This window comes from Echinops telfairi, unplaced genomic scaffold (assembly GCF_000313985.2).
Source record: "Echinops telfairi isolate 266 unplaced genomic scaffold, ASM31398v2 ScPeMD7_7423;HRSCAF=8461, whole genome shotgun sequence".
NCBI lineage: Eukaryota > Metazoa > Chordata > Mammalia > Afrosoricida > Tenrecidae > Echinops > Echinops telfairi.
In genome coordinates, this window is record NW_022111323.1 from 342,342 (window position 1) to 362,505 (window position 20,164).

Here is a 20,164-nt window from a genome sequence, read left to right on the forward strand (position 1 = left end):
GTAGGGCCTAGAACTGATTAACCGCGATAAACGAGGGTTCACTGTATATTGCTGTCCTTTTGTTAAACTTTTTGTGATGCTAATGGTTTCTTTTTTCCCCCTACACTCTATGCTGAGTTCTTTTTTTGTACAGGGATTTTTTTCCCTGTCATTTATTGTTGTTGTGTTAACTGGGGTTTTTTCTTTTCCTTCCTTTTTAAAATTTTGGTAAAGTAGACGTATTTATTTTCTTTGTGGTTTCCCTGAAAGTTTACCTTTATCCTCCTATGATTAAAGTGCTGTTATATTACTATTTTGAAATTTTCTTGACTTTCCTCTTTATATGGAAGTCCTATGTTTTGCACCATTTTGTTTTGAAATTGTCCTCATGTGCAGTGTAACACATGTTTCCTTGTGATAAGTTTTATAGCTTTAATTTATCTTTTTGAAGTCTTTTTCTTGGTTGGTAGCTTGGCGATACTGTTGTGTCTTTATTGCATGTTGTTATTTGATATTGTTGGTTCACTGTTCAAAGGATTCCATTAATATTTCTGTCAGTTTGACATAGTGTATTTGAGTTTTCTTAATTTATAATTATCTGAGAATTTCTAGTTTATCCCTCATTTGCAAAAGTCAATTTTATTAGTTATATGATTTTTGTTTGGTAAGTTTTTTTCTGACAGGATATTGTATATGTCTGACTTCTTGCTTGCATGGTTCCTAATGAGATATCAGTTCTTACTTTTATTGGTGCCTCTTTTTAAGTATTATTTTGCAGTTCATAAGCTATCAGAATTATTTTTTGTCTCTGGTTTTGAAATTTGATTATATGTCCCACTTAATTTCTATTGAGATCTACGCAGTTAGTCGAACTTCTTGGAGAGCTATCTCCTAGACATTCGTGATATTTGGGTAGTGTTCTGCTAACATATATTCAATTTTTTTTCTCTGAACTTTTTGTCTTCCTCTTCTGGAACTCATGAATAAATTCTTATTCTGGGTGTTATCCTCCTATATAACTCTTAAACTTTCTTCATTTTTTTTACAATTGCCACAAAAATCCATTTAAGAACATTTTCTTCATTTTTTATGTATAAGAAAGAGCTTTATATGAAAGAGCAATTGTATAATGAAAAAAACATCTCAGCCAAGGCCAGATCAAGTCCATAGTCTGATATTAACCCATAAGTCCAATACTAGCCCATAAATCACTCTTCAGACTCACACGGCTATTTGCAATGATGCAGACGCAGGGAGAACACAGGCTGATGGGTGAACAGTCTTGTAGATAGATCCACTGGCGGTGAAAGCATCTCTTGGGTTCTCAAACGTCTTACTGTGGCTCCATGTGGCTTGTCAACAGGAAGGAGTGGCAGAGAGATAGGTGGCTGGCCTCTTCTTATAGCAGAATCAAGAAAGAGAAAGTTCCTAGAATCCTCATGAGAAGTTCACTCCCACAGAGGGGCATTATCAGCCTGATTAACAAGCTAAACTCCAACTCTAGACTTATTTATTAAGTTGGTATGCAATTCTTCTTAGATGGAGCTAAGATTAAATATGAGCCCCACTCCTGAGTCTTTTTTTAAAATCTTCCTTTAGTTCACCTTAGAGACAGCCTTGTTAATTTATAGTAAAGAATCTTATCAATAATTTCCCTGGAACGTAAGGACTTTCAGTTTATAGTGTCATTGATTAGCTCATGGTACTAATTTTAAAAGACTGCTGAAAGAGGGAGATTGAACAAGTGTAGGCTAAATACATATCACAATACCTGGATTAACTAACATATGCATGTTTACATCTTTACACAATTGGATGCTAATTGAACAAATAATGGGAGTTGGTCGTCAGGCAAAACAATAACATTCACTGGAATTGTCAGTCACAAGTCTGCCAGAATAATATGTATTTTATATACATAATCATTTTATTGGGAGCTTTACAGATATCGTAACATTCCGTAGTTCAGTCATATCAGGAGTATTTTGCACTTGTTACTACATTTCGTTTCAAAACATTCTTCTTCTTGACTTCCTTGATATCAGCTCTCCTTTATTCCTTCCCTCCCCTACCCCCCTAGCCCTTGGAACCCTTATTATTGATATATGTGATATGTGTATATAATATATATATATAGTATTATATATAAATATCAGTATCCAATATTCACCTACAATTCTGTTGTTCGCTCCCCTGGAGTGGGGTTATTCAGTCATCATTGCTATCAGATCTCCCCTCCCCTCCCTTACCCCCTTTCCCCCTCTCTTCTCATACCCTCAGGAAATTGTTACTCCCGTTATTTTTTCTGAGGGGTTATCTATGTTGGCTTTCATGCATCAAACGATCTTAATTTTACTAATGAACATATGCAAGTCTAACAAGGTTAATGAGATAGAACTGAAACCACAATAGTAGTGGGAAGAAATATTAACTATCTGCATCTTTTGTTTTGTTTTCTTTTGGTGACATATGTATCAGCATTCGTGTGTGAGAAATGCCCATCCTAAAAGTCCCCATTTCTCTTCCTGATATCAAGATGGAGTGGTCCCACCCTCAGTTCCCATTATACCTTAAGACTTCACTGTGGACCCTTTTGAGTAACCCCCATCCAGTTTAGATGAGGTGCCAAGTACCAGAGTCAGTAGTGTACAACTGGTATTCCTCAGGGACTTAGAGGCTTTGCTCCCAAAACTGGTCTGTTGCACTCTCCTCTTGGTTTGCCCCCATGTGGGCGGATCAGACCAACTGCTCTCCCCAAATTGTATCTATACAGTGGCTGTCCTCTACAGCACTGTCATCTAGGTAGGGGACATCCTGTCTCGAGCTGGGACCAGCCCTGTAGTCATCTCTGGGAATGAGCTGGTTTGAGCAGGAACATTTCCCTCAAGGATTGGTACACCAGAATGAGGTCTACTCTCAGTCTCCCTTTCCTATGGAGATGTACACAACACCGTCCCTTTGGCAGGATTAGTGCCCTGGTCCCCCATTTCCATAATTTTTCTTATGCAGAGAGAAGTTAGCCAAGCATAAAAGTACAACATAAGTCCACTGAAGTATGTTCAAACAGCAGAATAGGCATAAGGGAAAATGCTTATAACATGCAACTTTCGGGCTGAGGACCAGATACTCTATCATGAACCAGACTAAACCAAATGATGCATATGTTACACACACACACACACACACACACACACAACCCCAAAGGTGCAGATAGCATCTGTGCTGAAAGTCATCTTTTCCTCCTCTTTCATATGCCTTTGAGGCTCATAGAGGGATGGGGGAAGAAAAAGAATACATATCTTAATATGGCAAGTAGGGCACCGAAGTAGTAAATATATGCTAGTCCATCTACCATCAGTTCAATACTCTTAATACAGTCGTCTTCTGCTTCTTCCCACACCATGTAACTTCAGTCTTATGTCCTCTCTCAGGTTATAGATGTGTTTGAGGTAGAAATTAGTTCACTAGTGGGGTTTCCACATTGGATATTTCCGGTATGGCCTTTGGTGTATGTTGTGTGCCTTGAAGATCCAGGGATTCAATGTCCCAGGATTCTATAGCACATGGCCTGGGTTAACAGAGGGTGTACACAAATTTAGAACAATGTGGCTAATTAGGTACATTGTACCATGCATATCCCCCCCCTTAGAGTCCCTAAAAGTATTATAAATTCCCCATTTTTTAACAACAGACCTGCACTTGTCTTCTCTCAGATGTGTATGCTCCCATTTCCCCCTCCTGATTTCACTTTCCCATCAGTATCCCTCATCACGCTGATAGGAATGTCTGCCAGTCCATGGGAATCTCTTAATACTTTTGCATGGCAGCCACTAAGTGGTCATTCTCCCTTCCCCTTCTCTCAAGAAAACTGATCCCAGCTGACATGAGGACCCCTCCGCAAAAGTGACCTTCAAGATACAAACAGAGAGGATGGTGCATTTTTCGTGGTCACCAGTCAGGCTATTTAGCAAGCCACCTGGCCACCCTGATTAGCAGACTGAATGATCTGAAAGCCTGAGTCTGTGCCCATCCTGATGCTCATTCCTACAGCAGTGGACTCAAATAGCATGAGTCCTTTGTGAATGACTAACTTCACTCAGCATAATTGTTTCCAGATCCCTGCATGCCATGAGGTGTTTCAAGGTTCCATCATGGTTTGTTTGTTTTGTGTGTGTGTGTGTTGTACTATACCCTTGTGTATATATACCAAGGATTTTTATCCATTTTTCTACTGGTGGATATTTGGCTGTTTCCAACGTCTTGCTATTGTGAACTGTGCTGCAATGAATATGGGAGAGCAAAGGTCTGTTTGTGTTCCTTTGCTTGTTTGTTTGGGGTTTTTTTGTGTGTGGGGGGGTGTATATGCTCTGCAATGATATTACTGAGTCATATGGTGTTTCTATTGCCAGCTGTTTTAGAAATCATCATACTGCTTTTCAGAAGTTGTACATATTTATATGCTCACCAGCAGTGTACAAGAGTTTCAGTCTCTCCCCTGCCTCTCCAGCATTTGTTGTTCTCTGTTTTTTCAAATTGGGTTATGTTTGTGGGTGGTATGTCATCCTATTTTGATTTTCATTGACTGGTGAACATGAGCATATCCTTATGTGCTTGCTTTTCATTCAAGTGTCATCCATCAGGTCATTTGCTCACTTTTTAAGAGGGTTATTTGTTTTTTCTTGTTGTAGGCTTGCAGTATTCTCTAATTACTCATTTGTCAGTTTTGGCATTGCTAAATATCCTTTCCTAATCTGTGGGCTCTGATTTCATTCTTTTGATGAAATCTTTGGATGTACAAAAGTTTTTTGTTTTTAATAGGTCCCATTCATATATTTTGTCTTCCACTGTGTGTGTTTCCTTTATTATATGTGGTAACAGGTTTACGACCTGCACTAGGTACCTCAGATTTGTCCCAATTTTCTCATTGGTGATCCTGATAGTAAGGGGGTTTACATTTAGGTTCCTGTGTAGATTCTGCAAGATCTATTTGGCAAATATAGTGATCCATTTTTTGAATGCATGATTCACTGGTTTTTGATTGTCAACTCCTTTATGTTGGTGATCTTCTTGGTGAGCTTAATTTCACTGATGTTAATGAGGACTTTAAGAAAAGATTATGCCCAGCACAGTAAAGAAAAAATGGATGGAATGGTGATGAGTATGGATTGGTGCACAGATATGCATTTAGACCATTAAATAACCCACTGATACTTTCCTCTCTCATTGGTTCTGAATGCCAGCTATTTGCCATGTTGCTCATTGTTTGTTACTATTGCAACAATAAAATATTTGTACACAAAGAGAAGATCAATGCTCAAAACAGTCATATTTGTTTATGATGCTACATCTACAGTAAATAACCACAGAAGAAAGATGGGGCTTCATACTCTCATAAACAGTTATAGTCTCTGAAACCCACTGGGGTTTGGTATGAGTCAGCATGGACTCCTTGGCAATGAGTTTGTTTTTTGGTATTTAGGCATTCCTAATCGCAGATACGGAATTCGGCATTGCCTTCATCAATTTTCTAGCCATTTATTACCATACTTTGAAAGCCATTACTTTTGGAACAATGGTGACTGTTTGTTGCATCTATTTTTTCTTTGTTGCTGTTATTCTTCCTCTGAAACTTTTTTAAAACAAGAGTTGTCCAAAAATCTGTCAAGTCAGCCCAACTTCCTTTGTCCTTTCAATGCTATGCCTCATACTATCCTGGAGGGGAAAAATGGTTCCTGAAGCCTGTAGCTATTGTTTGCCTGGGAGGAATTGTACTTTTTAGCTCAATCTTTATTGAAATATATCTTATCTTCACATCTTTCTGGGTATATGTCTATTGCTTCATGATGCTGGCGCTGGTCATCTTGTGCATTGTGACTATCTGTGTAACCACTGTGTGAACAAACTTCCTTCTAAATGCAGAGGCTTATAAGTGGCAATTGACATGCTTTCTCTCTGCTGCATCAACTACAATCTATGTTTACATGTATTCATTTTACTATTATTTTTCAAAACAATGATGTGTGGTTTTATTGAGCATCATTTTACTTTGGCTATATGGGGTATTTAGCACAGCCTTTGAGAATTGTTTGGCTATATGGGAAAAAAGGTGCCTTTGTCTGAAAAATCAATACTAATGTGAAATTTACCAGAGACTTAAGAAAACCTTGATATTCAGACAAAGTTTTCTTTGGTGAGGGTTGGACTTGCACAGCAAAAAATCACAAGTAGATATTTGGGCTTTGACACTAGGTACTTTGTGGGTCTTTGTTTCACAAGTGGCTTAAAGTGACATCTGTTGCCATCAAAAAAAGAAAAGAATATAGCAGACTGGATTAAAAAATAAGAGCCAGCTATATGTTGCCTACAAGAGACACACCTTAAACTTAAAGACAAAAACAAACTAAAAATCAAAAGATGGAAAAAAACCTACCAAGACAATGGCAACCCTAAAAACACATAATTGACAATATTAATCTCCAATAAAATAGGCCTGAAAGCAAATAGCATAATGAGAGACAAGAATGGATACTACATAACTATTAAAGGAACAAGAACACATAACCACAATAAATTTATATGACCCTTAAAATATATAAATCAAACCCTCACAGTGTTGAAGAAAGAAATAGACAACTGGGTAACAATAGTAGATGATATCACTCTCAAGGAAAGATATATTACCAGGAAAAACACAATAAAGAAAAAGAAGAGTTAAACAACACAACCAACTCACCCACCTAGATATATATAGACCCAGTATTTGACAACAACACAGCATGCATTCTTTGCTAGTGCACACAGTACATACTATAGAATATATTACATGTTCAACCACAAAGTAAAAATTAATTAAAAATATTGAGATCCTATCATTCATTTTTTCAGATAACAACAGTATAAAACCAGAAATTAACAATAGATAGAGCAAGAACCTAAAGTCAAGCACATGGAGACTGAACAACATACCACTTAAAAATGATTAGATAATAGATCAAATAAGGGATGGCATTTAGAAATTCCTGAAACAAATGATAACAATAATACAATATACCAAAACCTTTGGGACACAGAAAAGCTGTTATCAGAAGGCAACTTATTACAATCAACACACAAATGAAAAAATAGGAGAAATCCGAAATTAACACCTTAACACCTTAACAACAAGTAGAACAAGAGCAACAACTTAAAACTTCCAACAACCAGAGAAGAGAAATTGTGGCAGATTTTAGGTCACCTTGAATTTGTATGGAAGTCTAGGAGTGCGACCCAACCTTTCAACTTGATGATGCCTCCTTGGAAGTATGGCCTTTTTATAAGAAAGAAACTGGAAATAACTTTCACTCTCTGCCCCTTCACCTTCCTGCTTTCTGGAACTGTGCCTGTCTGCACAGTATCACCATATAAGCTGCATGACCCCAAGAGCTGTCTGTCAGTGCCCTGCCATGTTTCCACTGACTTTAGATTCACACAACTGTATACCAACCAGCCTGTGATATTCCTGCATTCCCTTACACCTTTCTTTTTTATTGGCCTGAACCTGAAGAAGCTCCTGGTTTGAATCAGACTTATGGAATTGAGTAGGACTGGGTTCAGCTGCCTACTTTATAGAAGATTATTTCTCAATGTAAAGTTCTTTTGTATACATATATGAGTGTCAGGGGTTCTGTTTCTCTAGATAACCCAGTCTAATACAGAAATCATAATGATTAGAGCAGAAATAAATTAATTGGAGAACAGAAAAACAATGTTGGTTCTTTGAAAGTATTGAAAGAACTAATGCTGACAAGCTTAACAAAGAAAGAGGAGATGTAAATATCTAGAATTAGATATGACAATGATGACATCACATCATATTCAAATGAAATAAAAGGGAAATACATAAAAATATACTAACTAAATTAACACAGATGGATGTAGAAAGCCTCAACTGACCCATAACTAATGAAGATATAGAGAAGGTCTTTATGAAACTGCTAACAAAAAATATAAAAGAAATAATAATCTTCCAACAAAGAAAAGCCCAGGATGTTATGGTGTCACAGGGGAATTCTATCGAGTATTCAGCAAAAAAACTGTAACCAGTTCTTTAATTTAAAAAATCATTTTATTGGGGGCTCAGACAACTCTTATCACAATCCATACATACATCAATTGTGTAAAGCACACTTGTACATTCGTTGCCCACATCATTCTCAAAACATTTGCTCTACACTTAAGCCCCTGGCATCAGCTCCTCATTTTTCATTTTTTCCCTCCCTCTCCGCACCCCCATGCCTCATGAACCCTTGATAATTTATAAATTATTATTTTATCATATCTTGCACTACCCAACGTCTTCCTTCACCCACTTTACTGTTGTCCATCCCCCATGGAGAAGGTTACATGTAGATCCTTGTAATCGGTTGCCCCTTTCTACCCCACCTTCCCTCCACCCTCCCAGTATCACCACTCTCACCACTGTCCTGAGGGATTTATCTGTCCTGGATTCCCTGTGTTTCCAGTTCCTATCTGCACCACTGTACATCCTCTGGTCTAACCAGGTTTGTAAGGTAGAATTGGGATCATGATAGTGGGGGGAGGGAGGGAGGAAGCATTCAAGAACTAGAGGAAAGTTGTGTGTTTCATTGATGCTACACTGCACCCTGGGTGACTCGTCTCTTCCCCGCTACCCCTCTGCAAGGGATGTCCAGTTGCATATAGATGTGCATTTGGACCCCACTCCGCACAACCCCTCATTCACGATGACATGATTTTTCATTCTGTGGTGCTTGATACCTGGTCCCTTTGACCCCTCATGATCACACAGGCTGGCGTGCTTCTTCCATGTGGGTTTTGTTGCTTCTGGGCTAGATGGCCACTTGATTACCTTCAAGCCTTTAAGGCCCCAGAAGCTATATCTCTCGATAGCCGGGCACCATCAGCCTTATTCACCACACTGACTTATGCACACATTTCTCTTCAGCGTTTTTATGGGGAAGGTGAGCACACAATGATGATTTTTGTTCTTTGGTGTCTGCTACCTGATCCCTTCAACACCTCGTGTCACACAGGCTGGTGTGCTTCATCCACGTGGGCTTTGTTGCTTCTGAGCTAGATGGCCACTTGTTTACCTTCATGCCTTTAAGACCCCAGACGCTATATTTTTTGATAGCCTGGCACCATCAGTTTTCTTCACCACATTTGCTTATGCACACATTTGTCTTCAGCAATCGTGTAGGGAAGGTGGGTATCATGGAATGTCCGTTTAGTCACACAAAGTGTTCTTGTATTGAGGGAGTACGTGAGTGGAGGCCCAATGTCCATCAGCTACCCTACTACTAAACCTATACAGACTTTTCCAGAATATAAACTGAGACAGTGAACTCCCAGACTCATTCTATGGATCAAGCATAACCCTGATACCAAAACCAGGCAAAGACCCCACAAAGTTAAAAATCTACAGACCTATATCCCTCATGAACATGCATACAAACATTCTTCACAAATTTTAGCCAATAAAATCCATCCACATATCAAAAAGAAATTCACTATGATCAAATAGGATGCATAACAAGAATTCAAAATTGGTCCAATATTAGAAAAACAATGTATCTCCCACATAAACAAGACAAAGAATAAGAACAACCTGATCATATCAATAGATGCAGAAAAGGCACTTCACAATATTCAACACCCATTTCTGATAAAGCATTCAACAAAATAGGAATAGAAAGGAAGTTCCTCAATGTAATAAAGGACATATAAACAAAAACATTGACAAACGTCATGTTCGATGAGGAAAAACTGAAAACATTTCCTCTGAGCATGGGATTCAGTAAAGGATGCCGTCTATCATCACTTTTAGTGAACATCATGTTGGAAGTATTTTCCAGAACCATTAGATAACATAAAGAAATCAATGGAATACATTTAAGTACCCAGACTCACTAAACTGACTGCCATTGAGTCGATTCTGACTCATAGCAACCCAATAGGGCAGAGTAAAACTGCCTCTGTGGGTTCTGAGACTGTAATTATTTATGGGAGTAGGAAGTCTAGTCTGTTTTCTGAAGAGAAGCTAGTGCTTTCAAACTGCTGAGCTCATGGTTCATAGCCCAACACAAAACCCAGTACATCACGAGGCCTTCTTCAATTGATCAAAGAAGGAATAAAACGCTCACTATTTGCAGATGACATTGTTTATATGTAGAAATCCCCAATACCTCTCAAAAAGACTGTTAGAAACAATTTATGTATTTGGTGAAATATCAAGATACAAGCTTAATAAGCAGAAATCAACTGGATTCCTGATACCATTGAAGGCAGCACTGAAAAGGACATCAAGAAAATAATACCTTTTAAAATAGTTCCAAAATATTAAATTAGGAATAAACCTAACCAAGGAAGCAAGAAACCTGTTCAAAGAAAGCCAGAGAACACTACAAGAAACCCAAAAACACCTATACAAATGACAGAATATCCTGTGTTTGTGGATAGGAAGACTTAATATAGTGAAAAATGTCCATACTACCGAAAGCAAACCCTAAATTCAATCCAAATCTCAACTTTATTCTTTAAAAAATGTGAAACTATTTACCTACCTTGCATAGAGAGGGAAAAGACTTAGATTAAGCAAAGCACTCCTTAAGAAGAACAAAGTAGGAGGCCTCACACTACCTGATCCCAAAATCTTTTACAAATCCATAGTAGTCAAAGCATCCTAGTATTGGTACAATGATAGATACATAGACCAATTGAGCAGAATAGAAACAAAAAAATAAATGCATCTACCTGCAGGCAACTGATTTTCAACAAATGACCAAAATATATAAAATAAGAAAGAGATAGCTGAAGATAGACTCTTCAACAAATAGTGCTAGCAATCAACAGAAGAATGATACAGGACTCAAACTTTCCCCATACACAATAATGAACTCAACATGGATCAGAGGCTTAAATGTAAATTCCAGAGCTATAAGGATCATCAATGATAAAACTGGATAAACTTATGGGCCTTGTTGCAAGACATACACATACTACCAAATAGATTACTGTGACCTACTAAAATTATGACATTTATTTGCATCAAAAGACTTCATCAAGAGAGTAAAAGAAGTCCATTGATTGGGGAAAAAAACTTTAGCAATGACACAATGGGCAAAAAAATCTAGAATTCTGCAATAACTCAATAAGAAAAAAAAGCAAACAATCCCATTAAAAAACATGAGCAATCAGTTCAAATGGCTAACAAACAACTGAAAAAAATGTTTATGATCATTAGCCATGGAGGTGGTTTGGCAATCAAGCATCATCTCCTAATTCTGTAGTTGACAGCTAGCAGGGAGAATTTTGGCATTCAGAACAGACTGGAGCAAACAGAGAAAGTTTTTACATCCGTGTAGCCTACAATTGCCTCTGGCTTCAATTGATTATCAAAGGTCCAGCCAAGTTGATTTTGAGAATTTACCTTCTTGGCCAATAGCATCCCCGTCTGAAGTCTCTACATTTGATTTTATAGCAGAAGATTGTGGCAGTGCACCCTGTCTGGTTAGAGCAGAAGTGGAGGATGGCACTAATGAAGAAAATAAATCTGATTCCAGTTCACACAGGACTTCCAATACTACCTAGACATTATCATCCTGCCATACTATGGAGATATGTTCATCAGATGATTTTTTCCAGGCCCTTAATAATACTGAGAAAATATTTTAGAAGTTGGAAAACTAACTGACATCGCAGCTGTGTGATCGCAGAATTCCAGTTCATAGATTGGTGCTCTTTTTTGTCTCAGACAATTTTGCTGCCATGTTTAGAAATGATGTCAGAGAAGTGACACAAGAAGAAATAAACATGAAAGGTGTAGAATCAAATTCACTATGGTTCTTGATTCAGTATGCATATCTAGACTACCATTAATTAAAAGAAGATACTATTGAGTGCCTATTATCCATAGTTTGCTTTCTTCAACTTTCACTAGTTGTGGAAGGAAGCATGTTGTAAGTTTTCAATAAAACAGCTTCACCAATCCACCTGTCTTGGATTCCGTTCTTTTGCTGAGGAGGTTGTACAGATTTGCATAAAGTGGCTCACCGTTATACAATGGAGAATTTCATGGAAGTGATTATGAACTAGAAATCTGTATTGCTACTAACCAGTGAAATTGCAAAGTTCTTGGCCAGTGATGACATGAGTATTCCGAATGAGAAACAATACTATATACACTTTTACTTGGGTTCGCCATGACTTGGAACAGAGATGGAAAGATATCAGTAAACTTTTGACTTATGTTAGTGTGATAGGTAGGCTTATTGTGCCAACCTGGCCAATAGGTACATGTGGGATTAAAAAGGTCACAGTTTGATCAGAGGACAAAGAGAAAATTGGCTCGGCAAGGCCCACCCCTCTCTCCCTTGCTCTCTGGTAAGGGGTCCAGCGTGCAATGCTTTAGCTAGTTCTCTACCTCAACTTGTGAGCTACACTACCTATGGGACAGTGAACCCATAGACCGTGTTACTAGAACTTGAGCTTCCTTCAAGACATGCTTTGCCACGCTGCTGGTGTATACATTACTTGGGCTTGAGGCTAGTGGACCCTGTTGTCTTACATTGCTTGAGTTTGATATCCCATCTGGGCCTGCTTTGCTAAGCTTCTGAGCTGACCTGTTTGCTGCCTGTGGCTGGATTGCCTGCATTGCCTTAGGGAAGACTCAGCTGTCTGCTTCCTTGACCTTGGACCCAGCAGCTCTTGTGAACTGAAGGATATTAACTGTTCTATGGAAATTTGTTGAATTGAGCTCTCTGTACTGCTGTGTGGACTAATTAGCTGTTATACTCCTTTGTACTGTATTTTCTCTCTCTGTCTCTCTCCATATATAGATATGGTATTGTTTCTCTAGAGAACCCTGTCTAACACAATTAGGTTCCCTCTTCCCACTTCTTGCACCACAATTCCTGGAAGACATGAAACATAATTGAGTTTTTCCAGATGATACAGAGTGCCAGAAAGTCATTATGGAAGCAATGAAATACCATTTATTTCCAGAGAGATGGCCCATGTTACAAAGTCCTAGAACCAAACCTTGGAAGGCAACTATTGGTATATAATTTGTGGTTGGAGGAATGGACTCAACAAAAGGAGCAACAAACATTGAAAATTAAGATCTCCTAACCAATAGGTGGACTCCTGTTGCAAATATGAATTGGTGGTGGTTGCAGTTCGATGTTGCACTATTGGATGACAAACTGTATATGGTTGGAAGCAGAGACAGAATGAAGAATTTGAATACAATGTAGAGACCTACAACCCCAAAATGAAAACATGGAGCATGATGCCTCCCATGTCCACACATAGGCATGACATTGGTGCAGCTGTATTGGAACGTCCCATATATGCAGTAGGAAGGCATGGTAGCTGAAGCTATCAGAATACAGTGAAAATATGGCTTGTCAGTGGAACTTTGTTGACACTATGTCTACCCGCAGGAGCAGTGTAAGTGTGCTAGTACTCGGTGGAAAACTTTTTGTAGTTGGGGGTCTCTATGGATTTTCTTGTCTCAAATCTGGAGTAATTTGATCTGCATACCAATAAGTGAACACTGTATAAATGGATGTCAAAATGGAGAGGAGGCATAGGAGTAAGTACCTGCTGAAAGGCTTGATGCTTCTGCCTCCAACCTGACTTCCAGGCTCTCAGACTGTGTGGAGAGATATGATAACAAAAGAGATATGTGGACTGCAGTTGCCTCTATGAACATCAGCAGAGATGCAGTGGGTATCTGTTTGCTTGGTGATGGGTCTGCTGTTGGTTGGTAAAATGGACAGATAAATCTTAATATCATGGAAGCTTATGATCATCAATCAAACAAATAAGTTTATCCATTGTGCCTAGAAAGTGTTAGGGCTTATGTGGTTACTGTAAAACTTTAATTTCCTAAATAAAGCTATCCTCTTTTATGAATTTATTGCAATTGTTCTGCTTTCAATGGGCACCTTTCTACTACATTGGCTGTGCTACATTCCTGGACACAAAGTGAAAATGTTAAACCATGGAAAGAAGGTGTAAACAAGCCAGGATTAAATACTTTGGTGCTCTAAGTAAACCAAAACTGCAACTGGTGAGCTGCGGGTTCTTGGGGGCCACTTTGGGGAGTGGTAAAGAGGATCTGGTTTCAAGGAGTTTAAGAAAGAAGAGGATATTTTGAAACTGATGGTGGTAGCAATTGTACAATACTGCTTGATGTGATTGAATTATGGAATAATATGATATCTGTGATAGCTCCTAATAAGAGTTTTTTGGGGGGAGAAATGAGACTGATTGCACTGCTTTAAAACATAACCCATTGTTAACTTGGAGTTTCATTTAATCTCAGCCAAGCATTTTTATTCATATTATCTAGATTATTTTATTAAATTTTCAAATATACTAGGGGAATAGAACTATGTACTCATGTCTATATGTTAAGAATTAAGGTTGCAGATGGACATTGTACTCCCTCAACACAAGAACACTTTGTTCTAATAATCCAGCATTCTGTGATGCTCACCTTCCCGACACAATCACTGAAGACATAATAGGTGCATGAGCAAATGTGGTGAATAAATCTGATGGTGTCCGGCTATCAAAAGATATAGCGTCTGGGGTCTTAAAGCCTTGAAGATAAACAAGCAGCCAGCTAGATGAGAAGCAATAAAGCCCACATGGAAGAAGCATACCAGTCTGTGTGATCATGAGATGTCGATGGGATCAGGTATCAGGCATCTGAGACCCAGAACAAAATCATACCCTGTGTGAATTGGGGTGGGGGCATGGAGTGGAGATCCAAAGCCCATCTGTAGACAATTGGACATCCCTCACAGAGGATTCACAGGGAAGAGATGAGCCAGTCAGGGTGCAGTATAGCACCGATGAATCACACAATTTTCCTCTAGTTCTTTGGTGCTTCCTTCCCCCACTATCATGACCTCAATTCTACCTTACAAATCAGATTAGACCAGGACATGCACACAGATAAGAGCCCGCAGCCTGGGGAATCCAGGATAGATAAACCCCTTGGAGTCAACAAGGAGAGTAGAGATACCAGGAGAATTAGGGGAGGGTGTAGGGAGAAAGGGGGAATTGATCAGGAGGATCAATCTATAACCCCCTCCCAGGGGGACAAACAATGGAAAAGTGTGTGAGGAGAGACGGAGGATGGTTTAAGATATGAAAACAATAATCTATAATTTATCAAGGGTTCATGAGGAAGGGTGGGTGGGGGAATTAGGGGAATAAATGGGGAGCTGATATCAGGGGCTGAAGTGGGAAGAGAATGCTTTGAAAATAATGATGGCAGCATATGTGCAAATGTGCTTGACAAAATGGAAGAATGTGTGGATTGTGATAAGAGATGTAAGAGCCCCAAATAAAAGTATTTAATAATAATAAACTTCTAAGGTGCTTCATAACTTTTTTAATTATATCTGCGTTTATTGCAGCACATTAAGTTGTAGTACATTTTACTTGCTTGTTTCCTTGATTATTTAATTGCAAACACTACTTTAATGACATAGCTTATTACACAGTATTTTCTAAAGCAGGTGTATTTGTGTGTGTGTGTGTGCGCGCGTGCGCACACGCGCATGCTTGTGCACACACTCGGGTTTTGTATTTTATTTCTAAAACTGGTGTAGTCCCATTAGTAAAGAAAAACATTAAAGCATTAAAAGAATGATGACCAAATAAAAATGTGACACAATCTTTGGGAACTTTTTAAATATTCATTCAATTTCATGGAGACTCACCAAGAACTAAATGTTATTCCTAAATTGAAGTGCGGTATTTTAAGTTACATTTAAGATATGCTGATTTATATAGAGAAGACAAATACTATATAATGTATAGTATTCTTTCATTTTCCTAGCATTTAATTATGAGAATTTGTTTTCTTTTTTTTTATATCTTGAAAAATACTTTGAGTTTACTTTTTACATTTATGACATTGCTTAGACCTCCTGTTTTCTCCTGATTACAAGCCCCCTTCCAGCCCATCCAGGCATACCCCTTATTTCACTGGCCCTGGGACCTCTATGTAGAGAATGGAATATGTGGAAAGCTTGTTTGCTCCTTAGCTTTTGCATTCACTTTTATTTTATTGTAAATTCATACATAACCCTTCTTGGCTCCCACAGGCTCTCTTAACATGGCTGTAACCTGCTGCTGCAGCTCGTGCCTCCCAGGCAGATCAAACCCACCCCAGACATTCCTTTCTTTTTGAACTCACCAGTATCCCCTGCCCCTACCACTGACTGGTAGCCTTGACTTTTCCAGAGCACACACCTTCTGATTGCAAGAACTGGGCCATACCAACCAACATAGCCAAGCCCTAACTCACCAGCCCCTGGGAACTCTGTATGGACAGCAGACTCTTGGGAAAATCTGACATAGACTCCTTCTTAAGACAATAAAATCCAGGTGCCAAAGGACAGAGATGCACATTCATGCCCCCATAAAAACAGAACTCCTTACTCACACCCAATGTGTCTGGAGGTGGTTCCCATCCAAGCCACAGGTCTATTGATTGCTTCTAGGCTTTTGCATTCTGCATGAATTTCATTGTAAATTAACCCACATCCCTCTTTGTCTCTCAAGGCCTCTCTTCATTTGCCCTGCCCCCTTCCCAGTGATTATGTACACGTCCCAGACAGGCACAGGCAAATGTCACCCACCCCAATCAGATTCCTTACTTTCAAACTGGAGTTCACAAGCATATCCTGTTCCCATCATTGATCAGCAACCCTAGCTGCTTCAGAGCACACATTCCTCCCACTCCACTGCAAGAACAGTATAATCTCAAACAATGGCCAAACCCACCATTTCAAGCCCCTTATCTAACTGCCCTCTGGGAGTAATTGGATGGCAAACTACTAGACACCTGAGACAGACTCCCTCATAGCCTAAGCACAGCCTTTTACCACTGGGATAATTTCTTCTAGATTTCCTTTACCCCTTCTCTCTTTCTAACACTCAACTCATATCTCCAAGTGACCCTGTCTTTCAGCAAAAATGCTTCCTAGACAGACACAAGTAAGCCCATGCCCCCAAGAGCACAAGCACATTCCTATAGAAACAGAACTCTTTAAGAGCAACTAACTTATGCAAAACAAAACAAGAAATAACCAAACTCACTGCCATCAAATTAATACTGACTCATAGTGACACCCCTGTGGGTTTCTGAAACTGTAAATGTTTACAAGAGTAGAAAGCCAAGTCTCTCTCCCATGGAACTGCTGCTGGTTTCAAACTGCTGACCAACCTAAGCCCCTATCATTCTTTTTGTTTTCCTTTTGTTTTTTTAACCTTTAATTTTTCTTCTCTGGTCTCCTACACCCTTTCATTATGCCCCCTATCTCCTTCCTTTCTCTTACTCATTAAATTATATTTGTTTTCCATATACATAGATATTAATAATTATAATATTTATGTTATATTATGCTAATCATATCACTATATTATACCAACTAATATTATATTCTCTGCCCTTCTCAAACTTCATCACCTTTCACTTTATCTCTTCCTTCACTAGTGAATATACTTCCACATAACAGCATTAAAGGGGAAAATAACTTTTCAAGAAGTTGAGAGAACATTACAAAGGATACAATCCAGAAGAAAAACATGAAGAAATATCATAGTCAATCTCAAAGAAAAGGAGAGACTCCTATGGGAAGCTAGGGTAAAAAGGACAATCACCAACAAAGGAAAACCAGTAAGGATAAACTCAGACTTCTCAATAAATCTATGCAGGCAAGAAGATAATAGATTGACATATAGCAACTTTTGAAGGAAAAAAAACCTGCCAACCAAAAATCCTTTGTTCAATAAAAATTATCCTTCAGATATGAAGGATAAATATATTTACAAACAAGGAAAAAATTAAAAGAATTTGTAAAAACAAGAAAAGCATTGCAAAAATTGCTAACCAGATCACTGTGGACAAAAAAATCAAAATGAACAGCTCACACATCTGAGAGCACCCAGAAACCAATATAATGAAAACAGCACCTAAGCAAAACAGAACTACAGGCCAAATAAAGATATCAATAAATCCACATTAAAAAAAGACAAAGCTGCCAAACACAAATACAGCAAAATAACCACATTTACTAATAATAACACTAAATGTCAATGGACTAAATTCAGGAATTAAAAGACAGAATAGTAAACTGGATTAGAAAACAAGACCCATCTATATGCTGCCTACTAGAGACACACCTCAAACTTAAAAACAAAAACACACTAAATATCAAAGGATGACAGAAAATCCATTAAGCTTATGATAACAATGAAAATGCAGGAGTGGCAACATTAAACTCTCTAAAATGGATTTCAAAGTAAATAACATAATGAGAAACAAGGATGGACATTACGTAATGATCAAAGTGTTAGTAGACCAGGAACATACAGCCATAATTAACATATACGGACCCTCAACATGCATCAACCAAATCCTTACAGACTTGAAGAGAAAAATTAACAGCTTGACAATAATAGCAAGGGACTTCAATACTCAAGGAAAGATAGATCATTAAGGGGAAAAAAACAAAGAAACAGAAGAATTAAACAACCATCAACCAGCCTGACCTCAGATATATGCAGAGCTCTCCAATTGACAATAACAATGTGTATATTTTTTCTCCAGCACACATAGTATATACTCTAAAAGAGACTACATATTAGGCCTCCTTCAAAGGAAACCTCAAGAAATTCAAACATTGAGATTCTACAAGCCATTTTCTCGGATCATAGCATTATAAAACTAAATATCTAAAATAGAAAGAACAGGAACATAAAAACAAACACACGGAGACTGAACAATATACTATTTTTAAAAGGTGGGGAATACACCAAATGAAGGATGAAATTCAGAAACTCCTTGAAATAAACAAGAATGATAGCACATGTGTTAGACCGGGTTAACTAGAAAAACAGATCCAGTGACACTCATATGGGTTTAAGAGAGAGCATTATATCAAAGAGTAATTTTATATTAAGAAAAGTCCAGTCCAGATCAAGCCCATAAATCTGATATAGCCCATGAGTCTGACACTAGTCCATAAATCCCTCTTCAGACTCACGCTGCATATGCAAAGATTCAAAAGGCAGGAAGATCACAGGCTGGTGGGTGAAAAGTCTTGTGGATCCAGTGGCAGTAGAAGCATCTCTAGGACCCTCATAGGTCTAAGCATGGCTCCACATGGCTTATCAACAAGAATGTGAAGCAGAGAGAGGGTGTGGCCCATCTCCAGGGAAAAAGAGAGGATGTCCCCAGGATCTTCATGAGAAGGCCACACCCACAAGGAGGCACCATCAGACTATGACCTGATTGACAGGCTAGACTCACCCCTACATTCATTCATGAAGTTGACACTAAATTTTGTAACTATCACAGCATAGCATAACAAAACTTTGAGGACACAAAAAAAACAGTTATGAGAGGGCAGTGCACACATGAAAAAAGAGTAAAACAAAATCAACTTCTTTTTTTTAAATTAAATAATCATTTTATTAGGGGCTCATACAACTCAGTACAATATGTACATACGTCATTTGTGTCCAGCACATTAGTACATATGTTGACTTCATCATTCTTACAACACCTGCTTTCTACTTGAACCCTTGGTGACAGCTCATTTTCCCCCCGCTTCCCCCTCCCCCTGATAATTTATAAATTATTATTATTTTATAATATCTTACCCCATCCAACATCTCCCTCACCCACTTCTCCACTTTCCGTCCCCCAGGGAAGAGGCCACATGTAGACATTGTCCTCTGTTCCCCCTTTCTCCCTCTCCTTCCCTCCACCCTCCCGCCATTGCCACTCTCCACTGGTCCTGTGGGGGTTCATCTGTCCTGAGTTCACTGTATTTCAAGTTCCTATATGTGCCAGTGCACATCCTCCGGTCCAGCCGGATATGTAAGGTAGAATTTGGATCATGGTTGTAGGGTGGAGGAAGCATTTAAGAACTAGAGGAAAATTGCATATTTCATCGTTACTACACTGCACTCCAATTTGCTCCTCTCCTCCCCGCAGCCCTTCTGCAAGGGGATGTCCAATTTCCCCCGGATGGGCGCTGGGTCCCCACTCTGCACTTCCCCTCATTCACAATGTTATGATTTTTTTTGTTTGTTTTTGGTCTTTGATGCATGATACCTGACCCCTTCGCCGCCT

At 38.7% G+C, this 20,164-nt stretch overlaps 1 protein-coding gene and 2 pseudogenes across 1 annotated transcript in view; all 3 read left to right on the forward strand.

The window, feature by feature from the left end:
* Positions 1-20,164, forward strand: part of ZC3H12B (zinc finger CCCH-type containing 12B) — a 383,060-nt gene that overhangs the window by 61,589 nt on the left and 301,307 nt on the right. The gene's annotated exons all lie outside the window — the stretch shown is intronic.
* Positions 3,476-5,996, forward strand: LOC101653419 (annotated as a pseudogene).
* LOC101646116 lies at positions 11,249-13,883 on the forward strand (annotated as a pseudogene).